The sequence below is a fragment of the Drosophila novamexicana genome, unplaced genomic scaffold (assembly GCF_003285875.2).
Source record: "Drosophila novamexicana strain 15010-1031.04,08,12 unplaced genomic scaffold, DnovRS2.1 tig00000072-arrow-arrow-pilon, whole genome shotgun sequence".
NCBI lineage: Eukaryota > Metazoa > Arthropoda > Insecta > Diptera > Drosophilidae > Drosophila > Drosophila novamexicana.
In genome coordinates, this window is record NW_020824771.1 from 1,274,650 (window position 1) to 1,294,995 (window position 20,346).

The 20,346-nt window shown below is 41.2% G+C and overlaps 1 protein-coding gene across 1 annotated transcript in view; it reads left to right on the forward strand.

Moving 5' to 3' along the window:
- The window catches only part of LOC115771436 (frizzled-2), a 100,214-nt gene that overhangs the window by 61,984 nt on the left and 17,884 nt on the right, over positions 1 to 20,346 (forward strand). The gene's annotated exons all lie outside the window — the stretch shown is intronic.

Genomic DNA, 20,346 nt, shown 5'->3' on the forward strand with positions numbered 1-20,346 from the left:
TTGTTGAAATTATTTGTACGTTTCTAGCCAATTTTCGAAATAGAAAAAGTTTTTCTCCTCGCTTGGCAATCGCCGTCAGACATGACATGACTGACAGACAGGCGTTGCTGGTTTATTGAACTGTACGGCAATAGCCCAAATTGATTAGAAACTGGCGAGCAATTTGTCAACAGTTGCAAACGAGCCATAATATTGTCTAAACAGCGAACAATTTCTATAAATCTGTGCACAAACAGACATTGCGACCCGCCTCAGACACATCCTGTGTCAATTGAGCAGGACCAACCGCAGACGCAATGCAATGTCACTTAAATGCCAGCGACATCCATGTCTGTCACTGCGCTCTAATGACGCCGACTGCCGTGACCTGACCCGGCTCAGTGCCAGTCGCCGTGCTGACCTGCATCCTCTTGGCTGGCTTTCCTTTGTGCCTGTGACCATTTGTTTCTTTCTGTGCTAATGCCAGGACTACATCCGCTTAGCCGCTCTCTAAATTGGATTTTCACAGCTGCCAGACAGAGAGCAGCAATAGAAAGATGGAATGCATTTCGGGCATTTAATGCGCTTTAGTTTGCTTCTTTTATGTTTGTCAATACATTTGGCAATGGTTTTCTTTGATTCGTCACAGTGAGAAAATGTGAAGAATCTATTTACAATTGAACAATTTCAAGCCTCATCATTTCTTCTTTCTTCTTTTAATTTGGAGCTCTGCACGTTTTCCACAGCCAATGCGCATATTGGTTCGTTCACATTGACTCATTTCCATTAGCTTCAATGATTTTTGCACGTTTTCGACACCTTCAATTTACATAGCTACGCATCGTTAATCTATCGTTGGGCACCAACTTCCGGTGGCCATTTTGCCGTCGAGTCGAGTAATTTCCTTTGCAGCCACTAAACTGCATGCGGTTGATGACAGATAAGCCTCCCCGCCGCCCAGCCCGCCTGAAATGCTCTTAACCACAAACCGCCAACAACCACATGAATAATTCTCAATGAAAACTTCTCCAATCCTTTCATTTAATGCTCTTCTCTATATCACCTCCCACCCCCCACCCCCCTCTCTCACACTCTTTGGCTAGCGTTGTTGTTGCCCAAAATGGCCGACTGAAAACTTGTGCAAATGCACTGAATGATTTATTTGGTGTGATTGCTTCAAGCACACACTCACACACACACACACACACACACACACACACGCATGCAGACTGTCCTCTCTTTCGGCACCTACTTCCTATGCGTGAGAGTAATCAAACATCAGTTGTCGTTTGCGGTCGACAGAGGGCGCCCTTTTCGTGGCTTTGTGCATTTTAATTGGTCACTGTGCGAATGCTTTTGCCAAGTGTTTTGATTGCTTTGTCATTGCCGTTGAGGCGCAATAATCAGCGACTCTCTCTCTCTCTCTCTGTCTCTCTCTTAAGCTCTCTATTCTTTGAGCCATATGCCCTGTGTAGGAGGCCATTTATTAATTATAAATGCCGTCAATTGCTCAAAGCGCTCGAAAGGCGGCGTTACAAACGTTTATCACTGTAATCAAAGGGTATATTAGACAGAGCAATGAATTAAACGGGCAGAAAGGCTATATTTGTAGCTAAATGAGTATTTCAAAGCTGTAATGCCCTACATATGTGGGGAACAGGAAATAGTTAAATACCCATTCAACACAGTTCGGTTTTAGTCTTGCATTTGATGCCAACTGCATAGAATGCAGTAATGAGTATCTTGTGGGTCGCATACACAAAACGCGCTGCATTTGAACTTGTTGTATGAACTATTTGCCATTGATTTCTTTTGAACGCATCAAAGTTAACAACGAAGCATGCCATTGCAGTCCATTGAAGCTGAAGTGAATTTCTCTGGCAAAGCGAGCAGAGCAAAAAGCATTTCAATTGAGATTTATTGCGGCGTGTATTGGGCCAGCTATAGGGCTGCGAACAGGGCTTGGGAGTGGCGAGGGGCGAGGGGCGAGGGGCGTGGGGCATTTCTCTGGCGTTCTTCACTTGTTTTGCATTTGCACTACTTTACAGAACTTCACGCCCCAACTGAACCAAACAGAAGAGCTGAACAGAAGCTGTGCCTTTAGTTAAGTTTTAGATTGAAATTTATTGTAGAGACCCACTCGCTTTTGCTATCTCTCTCGCTCGCTCGCTCTCTTTTTCTCTCGCTCTCCCCCCGTTCCTCTGGCAAAGTCAATTCCTTTGATTTGTGGCGCTTTTGCGTGCAATTTTTTAAATTGAAAATCACTGCCAGCCCAATCCTTTTTACATCCTGTGAGCTCAACGTTCACTGCGCCCAAATGAATTCGTTTCGTTTGGTTTCGTTTCGGCTTTTTGTGAAATATGCACAGCGCGTATTTACTTTTATCGTGATTTATGCGCCACAATTGATATTGAGGTTAATAAATTGAAGGCTGCGACGAACCAGAAACCAAAACTGAAACCGAAAAAGAACTCAAATCAGAACCAACAACCCAACCGAACGAAGACTCTTCAATTGAGCTCAAGTGCAGCCAAGGCATTTTCAATTTCTATTTTCCACAATTTTAAAGTTTCGATGTTTAAAGGCTTCGATGGGTGCTAAACCGTTGCTAGTCGTTGCGCAAAGGTCATTTGACTATTTAACCCCTTTTCTTTGATTTCTAGTTTTGTTTTATGACCGTCCCTTGGCTGGCCTTGACGAGCGTCGTGCTGGCTGCTAACCGCGTTTGCGACTTCAAATGGAATGTCTCTCCCAGGATGTTCGGGTTCCGAATTCCGGTTAACCTTTTTATTGTTTGTGTTTCGTTTTAAGCCCGAATTTAGTTTGTGAACTGCCCAGAGTTCAATGTGTACGTAGTTGACACAACTCTTTCTGTCCCTCTGACTACTCAGCTATTCTAAAAGAGCTCTGATGTCTGACTAGACTAGCAAAGGAATATCATGAGTATATTATGAGTTTAAGTTTAAATCTTAAGAAAACGGTAAAATAAAGTTGGAAATGATCGGATGCAATCTTAAATTTTGAATATAATACTAACTAAACTAACCAAAATCTCAATGTTTTAAAACTTGTTCTAATGTTGTTGACTAACAAAGATTGTAGATACTTTGGCTGTGGTCGCCACTCAACCCCCTAAGCACCTCATAAATATGATTTTAATCGATTTGCATTGTTGCACTTCACCGAGTTTTCCCTAGCCCAGCCCAAGAAGGTGTTCCCGCCCGTTTGAAAACAATGAAAAAGCAATCAAATGGTAAAATATTTCGATTGCAAAAACTTGCGCTGCTCGTAGGAAACAGAGACACGTAAATTGTAAAGTTTTTGAACTAAAAAAAAAAAAGTTTATTTGCAAGCAACAACGAGTCAAAATATGTGTGTAGAAAATTTGAGCAAATTTTCAAGCAGGGTGGCAACGCCAAACCGCACACAACTTGTTGAAAAAGAACCAAAAGAACTGAACTGAGTCCAAACTGCAAACAATTCGAGTTAATGCAAAAACAAGTCGCTTAACACCCGAATGCCCGCGCGCCCGAACTGGAAACTCCCCAAAGTTTTATGTCGTTTGTATAATTTTCGACTATAGCAGCATATAGCTGGATCTGGATATAGTATCTGTGCTGGTTGTTGTTCTAGTTCTTGTTCTTCTTGTTGTTCTGGCCGATAAACTGCTTCGTTTTTAGTTTTTTAGTTGGTCAAAGTCCGCTTGAGTGCTGCCAACTTTGAGCTTGCCCTTTGCAGCCCGCCCCTGCTCGCGCTCTATTGTTATTATCTGATTTCTGCAACTGCATTGGCCCCCACGACCTAACCCGCAAGCTAACCCCTGATGAAACTTCTTCGGGCTGTGTCCCTTGTTTAGCAAAGTTTTTACTTTGGATTTGGCTCTGGCTTTGGCTCTGGCTTCAGCTCTGTCATTGGCTTTAGCTTCGGCAGAGTTGTCGCTCGATTTGGCTGCCACAGTTGGTTGATTTCCTCACTGCCCGACTGCTGCTCCTCGTGTGGCACGGTCGGTCACAGGGCATGTTGCACATTCTTTTGCCGCAACTGCAATTGTTCCGCACAGTTTGCGCAAAGTTGAGCTCATTTGTTCAATTGGAAATTTCGTAACGTGTTTTCTTTTATTTTTGTGTTTTCTGGTATTTTGGCTAAATGAATTGGAAACGACCCAACACAGCAACTGGGCTAAGTGAATTGCTGGGCACAGACAGACAAGCCACAGCTCGGACTTGCAGCTAATACAAGTTAATGCACTAATTTACGATCCTAATAAGGCACCGCTGGTAGGCAAATTTTTGGCATGTTTATGATATTTATGATTAATACAGCCACAACTAGCGCATACTCTATGAACAGCATGGAACGTGGCATTTCCAATAAGTTCCACACACTTTGTGGGTGCCTGTCAATTTGGCAGGCAATAAATTTTAATATTCATTGTCAGTTTTTTTTTTCGGGCCACTCTAGCCTTATCTATGCGGGTTATCGCGGGTCTTCTGACATGCGTTTATCTACTCGTATCCCACAATCCGACCATCCGAGCAAGAGACTAACCGTAATTAGTTTTGCTTGGCTCTGTAAAATGGTGTGAATTATTTTGGTCCCGTCTCGTTTATTGCCCTCATTTGTGGGGCATAGTCGGCTGCCGAGCTGTTATATCTTAATTATTTTAATGGTTTATTATGATCCCAATGCATTCCAGACTGCAGTCGGCTCATAAACTGTATTCGCCGCATGGAAGCACTGCGATAATGTCGCGTGATTGACAATTATTATTTTGTATTATTTTTCGAACATTTGCTATACTGATAATAAGTAATAATAAGAATATATATGCTATTATAATATTGTTATGCCATAAATCGTGTTGCCTATTTATGGAAAATGGGATCTGTAGTTGGGGCATTAATTGGTCTGCGCTTCTCCGTCCGAGTGTCCGACTGTCCGTCTGTCGAATCGGCAAGCACGCACATCCATTGGCACGATCGGAATGTCCAGTACGCACACTCGCATATATGTATGTTATATAGAATTGCCCAGCGATGACATTGATATTCCCAGTCGTAGTCGTATATATGCTCGGGGGAGATTGTCGCGTTAATTAATTGAAATGCTGACACGATTACGGTGATCTCTGACGTCGGTCTGTGCAATCTGTTGCCATGATCTCCCTTTTACGACCTTACTAACAGTTTGCGCTCATTAATTCTATGATCTTCGGCTTTTGGCGTGATAATCAGCATAACAAGTTCTGCAGCCAGACGATCTTAACTAGGTCTATCTTAAACACGGCTTTTATTGCAGCCTTTTATGATGATCTATGCAAAGGGAGCTTCACTATGCTCTCATAGAGATCATTAGCTACAGTATAATTTCTATGTGATCGTAAAACATGACGGACTATGCTTAAATCATGTGCATTTTTAATTGATCAACTTTATCTTATCTATATTTATCTCAAACATGGCTTTAATGATGATTCGTGCGATGAGATCGCCCCTTTGCTTCAAATATATCATTAGATACAATATAATTTTTATTTTCACTGTAAGATCCACGGTATTTTTTGCTTGTGATCAGAAAATATCATGGACTATGCCTAAATCGTGTTGGATTCTAGCTGATTAACTTTCTTTCCATCAATCTAATCAAAATCTATATGAAGCACGATCTTATCTAGATCTACCTGAAATATGACTTTTGTGATGATGTATGCAAAGAGATTTTCTGTATTCTACCAACAGATCATTAACTACGATTTAATTTGTATTCTGAGATAAAATATCTATGCTTAAATCGTACAAGCTTACAACTGAATGACTCTTCTCAGACGATCTTATCTAAATCCATCAATCGTGTGAGTTTATAACTGAATAACTTTATCTTATCGAAAACTATCTGAAGCACGATCTTATCTAGATCTGTCTGAAACATGACTTTTGTGATAATGCATATCTTCTGTATTCTACCAACAGATCATTAAATTCAATTTAATTTGTATATTGAGATAAAATATCGTTGACTATGCTTAAATCGTGTAAGTTTACAGCTGAATAACTCTGCATCAACCTTATCGAAATCTATCTGAAGCATATATTTTAAATTGATCTATGCGAGAGAGAACTTCACAGTTCCACCAACAAATCATTAACTAAAATTGTATTTTTATTTTGACTGTAAGATCAATTGTGTTTTTCATGTGATCATAAAATTACACTATGTTTAAATCGCGTAAGCATACAGCTGATTAACTCTTCTCCATTTGCCTTGATGCCATCGATCGATCTTTATCTTGGAACAACTTCAAGATTGATGGGCTTTGAGTTCATCTTCAATGAAATCCTTGAGTTTGCTCAACGATTTATGAGCTTTAAATTGATGGCTCATTTGTAATCCGTTGTCAATTGGCATGACTGGGCAACTGGACTAAAGAGTCCTACGTTCAATTGATTTGTCAGCTAAACTGAGCAGCTCCGGCTGCCACCCAGCGCGAGCAGCTAACCAACAGAGGCTAAGGCCGAGGCTGAGGCTAACCGCCGTCTGTCCCTCCGGCTGACTGTCTAACTGGCTGCCCGTCCCGATTTAAGTCGAAGTGAGCTGTTTAGTTTGCTGCTGGTGCCCTCAATGAGCATTGACAGAGCGCCGGGCACATTGGCGCGCCTGTTGCTTGTTTTTATTTTACTTTACTTTGTTTTTTGTTTTTGCGCCAGGTTGACTACTAGTTAAGGCGAATTCCCCTTGGGCAGCTGCGACGAGACGAGAAACAAACAAAGCGCAGACAATCAGACCAGCCGATCATCGAGTGTACATGAAACAAAGGCCATGGGAGTGACAGAGAGAGAGGGAGAGGGAAAGAGGGAGAAAGGGAGAGCTGTGTATGTGCCACCCAGGAAAATCACGATCAGGCTTCGACTCTGACGCGCTGATGCCTGGCCAGATACATAGCTCTTCTTGTTGTTGTTGTTGTTGTTATTGTTGGCTGCAACGAACAACGACAGAAGCAACACCTCTTGTTAGTTTTGCTGATCATGATCATGGCATCGACATCATCAGGGTCTGCTCTCCAGCTCAGTCTGAGCTGAAGCTAAACTGGCCAGCGGTTAACTGATTGAAGCACGACCAAAGTTTTCGTCGCTCAATCATGGAGCCAAGTTCATGTTTCACATTGCGAATCTCCGATGAGGCCGGGCCAGTCCGTACCGTGTGGGTGCCGAGCTTTGGACCAAGTCTGTTTTGGCCAGTCGCCTTGCCCTCGCAGAGCAAACAAGCGAACCATTGTAAGTTCATTAGCGGCCAGGCGCACGATTTGCTTGCTGCTCGCCGGGCTGCTAGGGACGGAGGGGGGCTGGTTGCAGCTTTCCTGGCTGGAAAGCGACAATCGAAATGCATATAAACATGAGATTTTTGCAATGTCTGCACATTTCCGACTCCTAACTAGGCAAAATCACTCAGCAGCAGCAACAGGAACAACAACAACAACAACAATCACCACATGTGGTGTTGTCTGCTTGGGCAAACCGGCTGGCGAGTAGAGAGCTCCAACCGAATCATGTTCTGTGTTGCACGATCCGGCGCAGTGAGAGGCGATCGGCTGGGCACCCTGCAGCTAACTATGCGCAGGGTGTATTGAACCGGCGACGAAGCCAAAAGTCAAAACGTGAGCCTGGATCTGCCCATTAAACCTGCCTTGATCTTGACTTGCGCCTCTCCCCATGCATTTTATCGCTCTTTTAGCCAGCGAACGACGCTAACAAGCCAAGAGGAACAGGCAGCAACAGCAGCAGCAGCAGAAGAGGAAGATGCAGATGGAGCTGGAGGAGAGGCGGCAGCCACAGAGCTACTCGTTAGGAGCGCAATGCGAGACCCAGTGCTGCGGCGGCGGCGGCGGCGTTATCTGGTAACAACGTGTTACGAATTACTTTTAACAAGACCCTTAGCAGATAAAAACCTGAAAACCGGTCTGTCAACTGCAGAGAGTAGCAAAAGAGAGAGAGAGAGCAGCAGAAGAGAGCGAGAGAGCGCATGGAACGTGCGCTCATTAGCAATTTTTGAGCATGGAACGTTGAGCTGAGCGTGCACAGGAAGGGATTGCAATTAACGCGATGTATTCTTTTGGTTTAATTCTTGTGATTATCATGCACTGATAGGCCCCGAGGCGCATTTAATGAGTGCAGCGACTAATGAGAGCGACAGCTACAAATAGAGAGAGAGAGAGAGAGAGAGAGAGCGAGCACCCTGTATGCGAAACGTGCCTCAATCAGCAGCAGCAATCGCTGCCCCTCACCCACCACCAGCAACTGTCAGCAGGGTGCACGCACGTTCCCTGCTGGAAAAACATTTCAAAATTGCCTGGCATTCAGGAGCAGAGACTGCGAGAGTGCGAGAGTGAAAAACCTGAACCAGACAAAAGCCAACAGGCAGACAGTGTTTCACGGTTTAAGGGGGCGGGGAGGATGTTGTCGCCTGATTTCGGCATGCGAAATGCACCACATGTGCAATGCGTAATGCCAGGCGGCTGTCAATCCAGTCAAGTTTTGTCAACACTAGCTAAAATGTGGGGGTTGAGAAAATGCAAGTTATACAAACAGGAAAATATGGTACACATTCGTAAAAAAGTGTATAGCGAAATGTAAAAATGTCTCCCGCATGCTGACAATTTAGCTAATCGAATTTTGATCCAAATGTTATTTATTGTCAAAATTCCTACATTCTGTTAAATTAATTAGAGTTTTCTATCACAAATTTTAAGCGCTTGCAAGTCACTTAAATATGCGCATGTCAAATCTGGCAGCTACTTAACTTCAGGACATGCTCCTGGTAAATTGCAAAGCACACTGTATGCAAATTGTGTTTGTTTTCTTCTTTTTTGCTGCCAGCATTTATCGCATGCTACTTGCACGACAAGCACTTGCTTACGCTCTGCGCTCTCTCTCTCTCTCTCTCGCTCTCTCGTTGACCGCGCTCTCTGCGCTCGGCAGCCGCGTCGCTGCGTAGCGTTGCCTCAGTTTGTTTTCGACGATCGCAGCGTTTGGTGGTGCTGTCGGGCATTTTAGTGTGTGATTCACGGTTGTTGCCCGATTCCGCGACTTTTGTGAGACGCCTTAATTACACCTTTTAAACTTCAATTTATCAATTGAATATACAAACAGCATAAACGGAACGCTAAACGTGTATCCACAAGATACACAAGCATTTGCAGTGCTCGTGTAAATAGTTGAATTAAAATACGTTTTGTTATGCTGCCATTGTAATATAAATATATACAACAAATACATATACAAGGGCTGTCATAAATTAAAAAGAAGTTAGTAAAACAGCCGCCAAGTGGCATCAAAACAAGAAGCGCCCCAGTCTTCGAGAGCGGCAAAACGAGTTATGAAAATACAAATTGTATCTCTAACAATGTGCGTGTGAGTGTCTATACAAAATTGTTATAAAAGTAAAACAACAACAACAACAACAACAAAAGGAAGATTTGTCGCTTGTTGTTGTTGTTGCCATTGGGTGATCTGTGATCGATGACGACGACAAGCGTCAACTGAAATTGGATTTTGGCGCTCGGCGCTTGACGCTTGGCCCGGCGGCCCACATCTGCCCGGAGATTGCAGAGCTGTCGCCTGTCTACTTGAGCCTGACACCTATCCGCATAGTTGAGTACTCGTTGAGTATTCGTGAGTGTGTAGATAACTTGGTTGGCTACATGAAATTTTAATTAAAAAATCTGTCCAAAAATATCAAGTCAAATTACTGAAATAGACAACCGAACGACATTGTATCTACAAGTAAATGTATCTGCAGCTGCCTTTGTGTGCGTGTGTGTCTCGTGAAATTGGATTAACTCGAACAGTTGCACGGCGCCTTTTTTTAATCACCAGAGCTTGGGATTACCATCAGCGAAAACAAATCGCAACCGGCTGCAGCAGCAAGCGTCAGGTATGTGTGGCCAGTGACAGTGAAAATGCCGCCAAGTGCACGAGTGTGTATCTTTTGCATATCAGATACAAATGTATCTTTCAGTCAAGTTAGGCCAATGAGAACCGGCCAAGCGTTAAGCAATCGCGTCAGCGAAATAAATTGCAAAATTTCTTACACTTTTCTTGAGATATGAAACCATTTTTAAAAAATTATACAAAACTAAGCTTTTGATCTTCTAAGCAACTGATCAAGTAGAATGCATATTTGATTCCCAAGAATGTGGTATTTGTGAATGTGTTTTAGGTCGAGGCTACTTCTTAATAGAGTTCATAGCCCACATGTTTTGATTAGCTGTGTGGCCTTATAATTCTCAAGTGGTTATAGCTTAGTAGTGAGAAAAAGGTCTAGCAATTGATCCAGTAGAATTTATACCTTTTATACCTACCATTTAAACATTTTCCCCTTATAATTTATTAACTTGTATCTTTCTTATATTCCAAATCATATTTGTATATTGCATGTTGATTATTAAGATATATTTTTATACGAAAATTGTTAAATCTAATAATTTACTTAATTCAATTATAAATGGAGTACTTAGCAGCTTTTTTTGATAATCCATTTGATGATATTTCTTATCCCCTTCCATTAACTGAATTTCAACGCAGAATTTGCATTCATATTTTCTCTTATACATGAACAGTTACACATTTCTGTTTCGTTTAATATTTTCCGTTTGTTGTGATTTTCGTTTTCTGATACATTTTTTTTTATATTTGGATTTTTGGTTTTCTTTCTGTTTTTTTTTTTTGGTAGCTTGCGCCTTATCTCTGGTTCATTTTTGTTGATTTCGATTTCCTACCTACCGAAACGACTGTTGCTCACCTTTCGTTTCATTTCATTCCGTTGTTTCGTTTTTCCAACGTGCCGTTGGGCTTTGTTTACCCAACAAAGAGTGGAACAAGAGGAAGAGAAGAAAAAATTGCGTCTGTGTCGATATTGTTGTTGTTGTTGTTGTTGTTGTTGTTGTTGTTGCTTTTGTCTGGTGCCTGGTTGTATTTTCGTTATAGTGCGCGCATTTTCGTTTTTCGTTCGAATCAATATTGCTGTCAAAAAAAAGAGAACTGAAATCTTATCTCTGTGCGTGGCTGTCACGAACATTATTTCATTATTTGTTGTCAAACCTGGCTGCCGCAGCGACTACCAGACACACAGACAGCTACTCTACGGAAGAGCCATAGTTCGCTGGCGCGTCTATTTGAGAGCTCCAAAATTATTGGGGCCAAGCGAAGTTGGCAAGCCTTGATGCGGCGGCCACAGGTGGCTAAGAGAGGGAGAGGGGGACAGGGTGAGAGAGGGGGAGAGGAGGTCTACCTGCATCGGTGTAGGCTCATTAATCTGCGTCTGACTCGATGCAGATGCAGATGGACGATAACGATAACGATGACGATGACGATTACCCCTTGCATGTCGAGACGATTTTCAAATGCTCAAAGACCGTTTTCTTGGATGTTGAATGTTGATCTTGGTCTTGGTCTTGGTCTTGGTTGCGTGTCGCTGGCATTTGGGGAAAATTATAGTTTCTGTGGTCATAAATTATGCGTAACGTGACACCTTTTCCATGTTGCTGACGATCTGACTGCAACAGGTTTGAGGATCGTTGCTGTCGTTAATATTTTATTTCAGTTTCTGTTTACTTTTACGGCAACGCACACAATTTTTATTAGTCCGCAACACTTTGGTGCCCAGGAACGTAGCCACGAAATGATTTCATTAAACTTCAGTTAAATGAAACAATAAAAATAAATATAAAAATAAAAAATAATAAAACAGTCGCATTTTAACGACAGCCGCTCTCAAGGTTAGCGCTCGGCCAAAGGAAGTGGCCAAAGGTGTTGCGCGGCGCAAAAAAATATCAATTTACATACAACAGCCAAGAGGCACGAATGCCGGGCAGAAGCAGAGGCAGGGGTGGACTAACTGGGATTGAGACTGGGACTGCCTGCTGCCTGACTGAACATGGGACACCATGCGGCGCAGTTTTTCCCTCTTTCTCTGGCTTTTTTTTTAGTGTATTTTTTGCAGCCCGCACATTGCAATTCGAAATATTGCGCACTGTCACACACCGAGGATCGCAGAGCCGGCGACTCCATGCTGTGGCCACACTCAAAATGCCAGACGAGACTCTCCTTTCTGACTTTGTCATATGGCTGCTGGCTGCTGGCTGCTTTTACCGCCCGCAGATCTTTGGGTCTCGGCACTTGGCCCGCTGTTGAACAGGTGATCATTTTACAAACGCTCCTCGCTACCTGCCCCGAAAGAACATAAATTATGTTTTTGTTCGATCGCTGGTTTATGGCCGATCTGTTTGCCTGCCCGGTTTGCCTGCGTGCCTGCCTGACTCTCGACTTGGCTTGGCCATAAATTTGTGGACTTTGTTATTTTCTCTCGCAAGTTGTTCAATTCGCATTTGAGTGTCTCCCGTTTAATTGTGCGGATTATCTCGTTGATGTTGTTTCCGATTTTTTCGTTCGCAAATGTCTACAAAATTTATTGACAATCACTTTGACACTCAGTCAGTCAGCCAGTCACGACACGAGACAAGTTGACTTGTCAAAGAGTTAAGTTGTCATTTGGTATCCTGTTTAACATTTTTGCTACTCCAACAGCCAGCTGTCAGCTGGGCGCTAATGTGCATACTAATGCGGCACAGTTTTATCATTTTTAGCGCTCTTCATTTGCATTTGACAGCGACTTATTAGACGGCGAATGAAAGTGTGCTCACAACTATGACTTACATTTTAGAGTATTTTTTTAGTAGAGCTTCCAAATAAATATCTTCGAATTCCTTTTATTTATCTGGTCTGCAAGCCCGAAAACTATTTTCGGTTTCTGAATGAAAACAATTTAGTTTCAGATTTACAATTGCCCGTTGTACTGAAAATATTGCATGTCCCCAATATTTTCATATACAAAATACTGGCTACATTTAAACTCGCTCGATTAGATCAAAGTAATCTATGCTTGTTCGAAATTTGTTCGTTTATGTTGAATTGTGACTTGGCTTTTAATTCGGTTGTTTTTTTTTTCAGAACTGATTTGGTTTGGGTTTATAGTAAAAAACCCAATAAAAAGATCGGGTTTGAATAGGTTTAAGCCCGTTTTGCAGACTTTTAAAATTTGGATTAGCTTTCAGTTTATAGAGAAGAGAATAATATGTTATTTCTGTTGCAAAATGTGGATCATATAGAATAAGATATATCTGATACCACAAAAGCAACTTAATATAAGATATATTATTTTCGCTTCTGTCAAGAAAAATCGGCCAATTTTAGTGAAACTTAAACCGTTTTTTTTGCTGGAATCGCGATATCATATAGATATATAATGGTTTATAGATGGATTATATATGACATATATCAAATTTTTATTATTTCAAAGTATTAAAAGACAGATTGAACTATTCCTGCAAGAGTATTCAGAGAAATGGTCTAGTTAAATGTGCAATAGGGGTATTCAATTTCATTTAACTATGTGATTAGTATGCTTTTAATGCTTGCCTAGACCCACTTCAAGTAGCTCTCATTATGCTGGCTTGTCATTAAATTTGGCCAAGTCCGCGTAGTTCTTGGCCACATTTACACATAGCTGGCCATTGGCAGGGAGGAGTCTGTAACTGAGCCGCGCATTGCGCCGCTTCCCAGAGTTCTGTGGCTCTAATTATTGACCAGGCGAATTGTCTTTGGGGTTTTTGTTATTATTGACAAACAAGTTGTACTTATATTGGGCCCGGCCCTCCTTCAACGAGCTCACGTTGGACAACCGATAATTTCCAGTCAACCTGAACGCGACCCTTATAATTATAAAACCATTTCGAGTCAAGCCCCCTCCCCTTGCCCTCGGACTCTTCTGCCGTGTTTGAACAACATGAGCTGCCTGCAATAACAACAAAATAACGACAACAACAACAACAACAGCAAGAGCAGCAGCAGCAGCCACAGCATATTGATTAATTTTTACCACAAGCGGGCATGGCGAGCCCGCAGTTCGAGCCCGAACCATAAGAAATATATGTATGAACGTATGCTGGGGAGCTAGGTAGAGGCTACGGGAGTAACCCGTAACTGGCCGGCCAATCGTCCATCAACTGAAAACTGGCCAAGTCAGCGGACCCGTGTGCTGCAATTCATCAAACTGCGCTGCGGTGTCTTGGCGGAGTTGGCTTGGCTTCGACTCGTTTGTTTGATTTATTTTGCAGCTCCTTCAATTTTCGTTCGAGCCATGCCTAGCCATGTCATTAGACCTCGCACCCCTCGTACAGATTCTACGAGTATTTTGTTGGCTTGCGGTTGGGCTCAGGCCGAAATCAATTTGACATGATTGCATTGATCATAATTTTCCACCATTGGCTGCTTTCTTTTGGCTGTTTGTTTTGGCCATGCTTTTCGGGCTATTTGAATACTCTGTTTGCCGTCTATTAGGCTGATTATTTATGGGCTCTCCGCTCGTTTGTATAGGCCTGGCCGGCAATTAGCCAGCGTAGCGCCAACCAGGAAAATATGCTACTCATACGACGATTTATTTAGTTGATAAATGACAGCAACAAGTGCGTGTGCGTGTGTGTGCGCTTGTGTGTATTTTGTTTAGTTTTAACTAATTCAAAAAATTGCATAGTCTCGTTTGCTCGATCTCTTTGAAGTTGCCCACATTTTCGGTATCTTCAAATAGCTCCAAACTTGATTTAAGCGCAAATTTGTTGGGCCCTAAGCTAAAGTCATTGTCAAAATTTAACTGGCTGTTTGTCTTTGTTCAACAACAAGGCGTCAAATTGCGTTTTAATGGCATTTAAGCCAAGCGCTTTTTGTTTATAGCGGGCTGATATTTATTTTCCCCATTTTTTTGGTATATCTTAAAGTTTTTTCTACATTTTATTTGTTAGCTTTACAAATATTGTTTATGTGCCTGCCTGCTCGGTAGAAAACTGAAAGATTGCACAAAAGAAACCTGAACTTGGCCAAAATTAACTTGGCTGTAAGTCAAGCTAGAGAAACACGTTTGCCAACTTTATCCAACCTCTATATATTATACATTTCGATTTTTCATAGGAATTATATACGTATTTTTGTCTTTCAATAAATTCTTCGTATTGTTTATCGAGGCATTTATTATGCATCGTTTTGCTTGAAGACACAACAAGCTATCAATTTTTCACCAAGCGTATCTGCCAGATACATCAAACAAAAAAAAAGACGACAACAACAACAACAAAACAAACTACACTCAAAAGAACAACAACAATAAAACTTGTTGCTGCTGCTGCTGCTAACTGTGTCGCCAAAGTTGTCGTCGTTGTTGTCAGTGTGGTTGTTGTTGTTGTTGTTGTTGTCACAGATAAATTCCATAAAACTAAAACGACGACTACCTAAAAAACAACAACAACAAGAACAAACTAACTGCTGACGCTATCGCGCCGCAGACTGGAAAACTGATGATGATTTATGAGCGTCAGAAATCAAGTAGAAAATTATGGTAATAGAACAGCGGGCGCTGTCCCCTCACCCCTTCCCTAACCAGCATGAGGTAGACAAACATAATCGACAAACACAAATATTCTAAAATAAAAATAAAAATACAAACACAAAACGAGGCGAGGCGAGGCGAGGCGAGGCGAGGCGAGGCGACGCTTTATTGAGCAATTTTAGCTTGAATTTATTTTTGTTTTTCTATGGAAACATTTTGTGTGTAAAGGCAAAAAAATGGAATATAAAACATGCTCTAAGCCGAGCCAAAAATTGTGTCTATCAGTCAAATATTTAATATGCTAATTGCAAATATCGCGCATACGCCTAGTTGAACAATTTGCATTTAAACGAATGAGCTGCAAAAAATAAATATCAACGAAAGTGTCAGCTATAAATTCAACGGGCGTGACATGTGGGTGAATTCACCTGCAACCCCTCAACCCCCCTGTGTCCCTTCCCCTCATGATATTTATGGCATATGGAAGCACGGGCAGCTCTCTAATTCATTTAACAGCAATTCCAGCACAAAAACCAACGACCAAATGACACCTTGTTAGGGGTTTGACTTATGGTCTCTTATTATTTCCAAATGTGAGTGTGCCTGTGTGTGTGTGTGTGTGTTTGCCTGTGTGTGTGGTTTTTAGCTGGAAATATAGCAACTAGGTGTTAATTTTGTTTGTTGTGCGCTGCGTCTAAGAAGAACAAATACTAAAAGCTAAGAAACACACTCGTTTAAAATGAAAATTAACAAGACATGCGGGCATTTATTGTCAAGGAGGGAGGCGACACATAAAGAACAAGTGGAAATTTAAATGGAAATTAGTTTGTGTGTGTGTGCGCTTGACAAAGTAACTTATGTAAATAAATAAAATGAATTAGAGAATTAGATATGTAAAACATAAAGGCCGCGACCCGAGCTCTATGAGATTAAAGAATATAAAAATAAATTTAGAATAAAAGTTCTTTAATTGAAATTAATTGTAATAATATTTGCATAAACATATTAAAGTAAACTTAATAAATGAATATTAGTTAAACATTTGCCTGAAATCTAGGAAAAACATAAATATTTCATAAGCTCAACAAGTGAGACTGACTGTGAGATACTCTAGCTTTGTTCATTTGAGGACCTTTAGTATGTATAAATAAGTAAACAGCACGAGTCCAGCATACTCCCTTTTTTTGCTTTTTGGAACGAACATATTAAAAGCGCAACATTTTAATATGCCTTATATAGGAAAGCATTTAATTAAAACAGGCCCTGTAGGGGGTAGGAGGAGCACACTGGCTGCTTCTTCATTAACTGCCGATTCCGTTGAAATCAGTTAACAAAACCAGAGAATAAACATGCAGAAGAAAAGAGGCCCTGAGAGTTGATATGCTCGCGCCCAAGTGAAATGCCCAAGTTTAAACAGAACTGAGGAAAGAGCTGCAACAGGAGCAGGGCAATTCACGGAGTCGAGAGTCGAGAGTCGCGGTCGGAGTCAGAGTCAGGCATCATTAATTTTCACCCAAGTGTGCGCGGGACGGCTGCTGCGACTGGAGAGCCTGCTCCAGCTGCTTGAGATCTGTGCATATTTCCAATTAAAGCAACTTGCAACTCTAATGAACTTGAAGATATCAATCTACGCGCTGTTAACCCTAAAAACCGCAGACAGACAGCCGAAGCCAACGGAAAATCAGCACGAAAAAATAAACCAAAAAAAAACAAAGGCAAACGAAAAAAAATGTCAAGCTAATTAAAATGAAGCTGGGTAAAGAGAGAGAGAGAGAGAGAGAGAGAGAGAGAGAAAGATGGGTTGCAGCATGCATTGAGGCATGCGATATAATTCATAAAAATGTATCTTACAGATGCGAGGCAGCTCAAAAAGAATAATGTGTGTATCTATGTGTTGCTTTAGACGAAACCAAATTAATTTAAATGATGCCCAAAAATAGCCAGAATAGACACGTGTGCGTGTATGTGTACTTGTACAGTTAACTGCATATGTATCCAACAGATACGCATCTCTAGGCTGCATTCACACACACACACACACACACAGATATAGCTCACGCACATGTTGTGTGCAAAGGAAGCGCGTTAAAACAAACAAAAACATATTTTTCTTATAAACAGACGAAACGAAATGAAATTATTTTATTTTCAGGCCGTCGCAGTCTACACGCCAGGTTCTTTTGTATCTGTATCTGTTGCTGTATCTGTATCTTTCTCTCGTTCTCCGCATCGAAACATAATTAATTTTTGTTTGTTTAAGGTCTGGGCCTGGTCTGTCTGTTGCTTCCTGCGACGATGAGTGCTATTTGTTTTTGCTGTTCTGCTTCTTCTTCTGCATCTTGTTGTTGTTGTTGTTGTTGTTGTTTTTTATCGTTGCCAACTCCTTGAGCTTCATTGGAATTTCAATTTGAAAGATACAATACATATTCATTGTCGTCCTCCAACGCCGCACGCTGAGCATTTCAATTTTTAGTCATAAATTTTCGCCAATGTCATAAATTAAACATTTGGAAACGGATACTTTTTGCCATTTGGCTTTTGTTTCTTTTTTTTTTGTTGTTTTTAATGCTCGTTTTGCCGATCGCATATTGTTTATATGCGCCTTCAATTGACGTCGTTGACATGCGGCAGCACAGACAAACAGACGGACAGACAGACAACATGTTGCCATAAATTATGCGCTTAATTAATTGGCCTGCCTGCCCAGAGTCGCCCATTTAATTAGCCAAGCCAGAGTCCAACAAGTCACACAGAGCTCCAAGCACTCCAATCAGAAGAATCTGATCTCAGCTTCTTCGGGCTGTGGCAGGTTGTTTTCGCTGGCTTTGTCTAGATTTCTTTTGAAAAAAATATATCTTTTATGTGCCAGTCACATTTGAATTCAGATTTCGTTTCGCATATTTCGCGGAATTTGATTTGTTGTTAAAGCTGTTTTTCTTTTTATTTCTTGTATTTTTTGGCACACACATAAAAACAGACATGATTTATTTAAAGCGCATGACAATATGAAGATCTGCTGATCATAATCTATAAACTATGCGCATAATCATATGTCAAATACCATTTGGCGCTTGACAGGAAAATTTAGAATCTCTGATAAGATGAGGTCTATCTATGCGAATTCCCCAGTTCTTAAGTCAAGTTTTATGAATTGGGTTTTTTTTTTTATGTGGAATCCGATTATTTCGAACTGGTTTCTTTTAAATAAACTGAAACTTATTTACATGTTGCTTTTTAAAAATATGAATAATATAAACATAGAAATTAATTCCATACAACATTATTAGACACTCAAGTATTTTATTAACTTGTGCCTCGCCTTGAGATTCGGTTTCTATAGATATTATCCAAGTGTTGATTTGAATTCTTTCTTAATTTGTTATATATTCAATTGGAATTGGTTTACAGTCCAATTGTTTCGATCTACTCTTAAAACTAATTCAATAAGTTAATTAATTTATCAGCTGGAAGAGTAACTAGAGTTTTTGACTAAGATTTCCAAGTATTTTATTAACTTGTGCTTCGCATTGATATTCGATTCCCGGGTGCCTATAGACATTATCCAAGTGTTGGTTAGAGTCTTGGTTCTTAGTCCTTTTATATTCAACTGGAATTGTTTTACAGTCCAATTAATTAGTTAATTTATCAGCTGGAAGAGTACAAAAATCTAATGTTTAACTAGAGTCTTTGACTAAGATTTGCAGACCTGTTTGTCAGACTCTATAAAGTAATATCTCTCAAGTAGTTCGGCAATTGCTTCAGAGGCGCCATTTTTCTTCTTTTTCTGTTTTTTAATTAAACAAAAGCGCAAACGTTTATAATTAAAAAATTGTCATTTTATTGTCGTTTGCTTAACTTTATCAACGGCTCTCGATTTTGTGCTTGCTTTTGTTGTTGTTGTTGTTGTTGTTGTTATTTTGTTTTCGCTGTTACACTAGAGATTACACCTGGCAAATTGAAGGCGCAGGAGGCAAATCAAAGGCGGCGGCGGCCCGTCTCTCTCTCTCTCTCTGTGTGTGGGTAGAAGACAAAAGATACTATTGTCATTGTCATTCTCATTGTTGTTGTTGTTTCTGTTCGACTTATCTGCAAGCACTTGGTTAGGCAAATCTTGCGTGGCACCCACACAGATACAGCCACAACTACAAATGCGGCAACCGCCGCTCGCAAGTATCTGTATCTGTATCTGACTTGTGTTTTTTATATAGAGTTCTTCTATATTTTTTTGTCGCGCGCTGATTAAACTTGCATTATGGCGTACAAAGAGTGCCGTTAAAGCAAATACAACAACAAACAAGGGGCGTCTTTAATAAGAAATAAAAACAAAAAGTTAATTAAATTGTAAGCGTAGTTCCTGCCCCTCGTTGCCCCCTCATCTACATCTTTAGCTGCTACTCCTTCTCCGGAGACAAACTCTTGGCACACGCAACTTCTTCATCATCCGCGGCGTTGCCCTTAATCCCATGGCGTGATTAAAGTAGTCCAAAGTGCCTCTCCCTCACTCCCACTCCCCCTGTCTCTTTCTCTCTGTCTATTTGCGTTTTCCCCTGCCCTGGTTTTTCCTGTTTAGAAAGCCGCTTGTTTGCCTGCGCGGCGCGGGCTGCCGCTTTTTGAAGTGTGGCGTCGTCCCCCGAACTGTTGGAATAGCTACTTCAATTGTCTCTGCGTCTATGTGCTGCCCACTCCTTGGGCCCAGCTCTGCTCGGGCCATTCATTAGCTAAATATTAACATATTTGCCCGGGCGGCACATAACTCAGGCCACAATTTGGGCAGCTTAGCCCCCGTTCCACAACCCTTTTTTCTAGCCGCCACACTTGACTCGCAGCCCCAACCCCAACTCGGGCACATTCTTTGGTTTAGACTGTAAATTATGTCGCATTACGGCTTGTTTTTTTTTTGCTTTTTAATTTTTTTGTCCATTTTATTCGCCAGTTTTT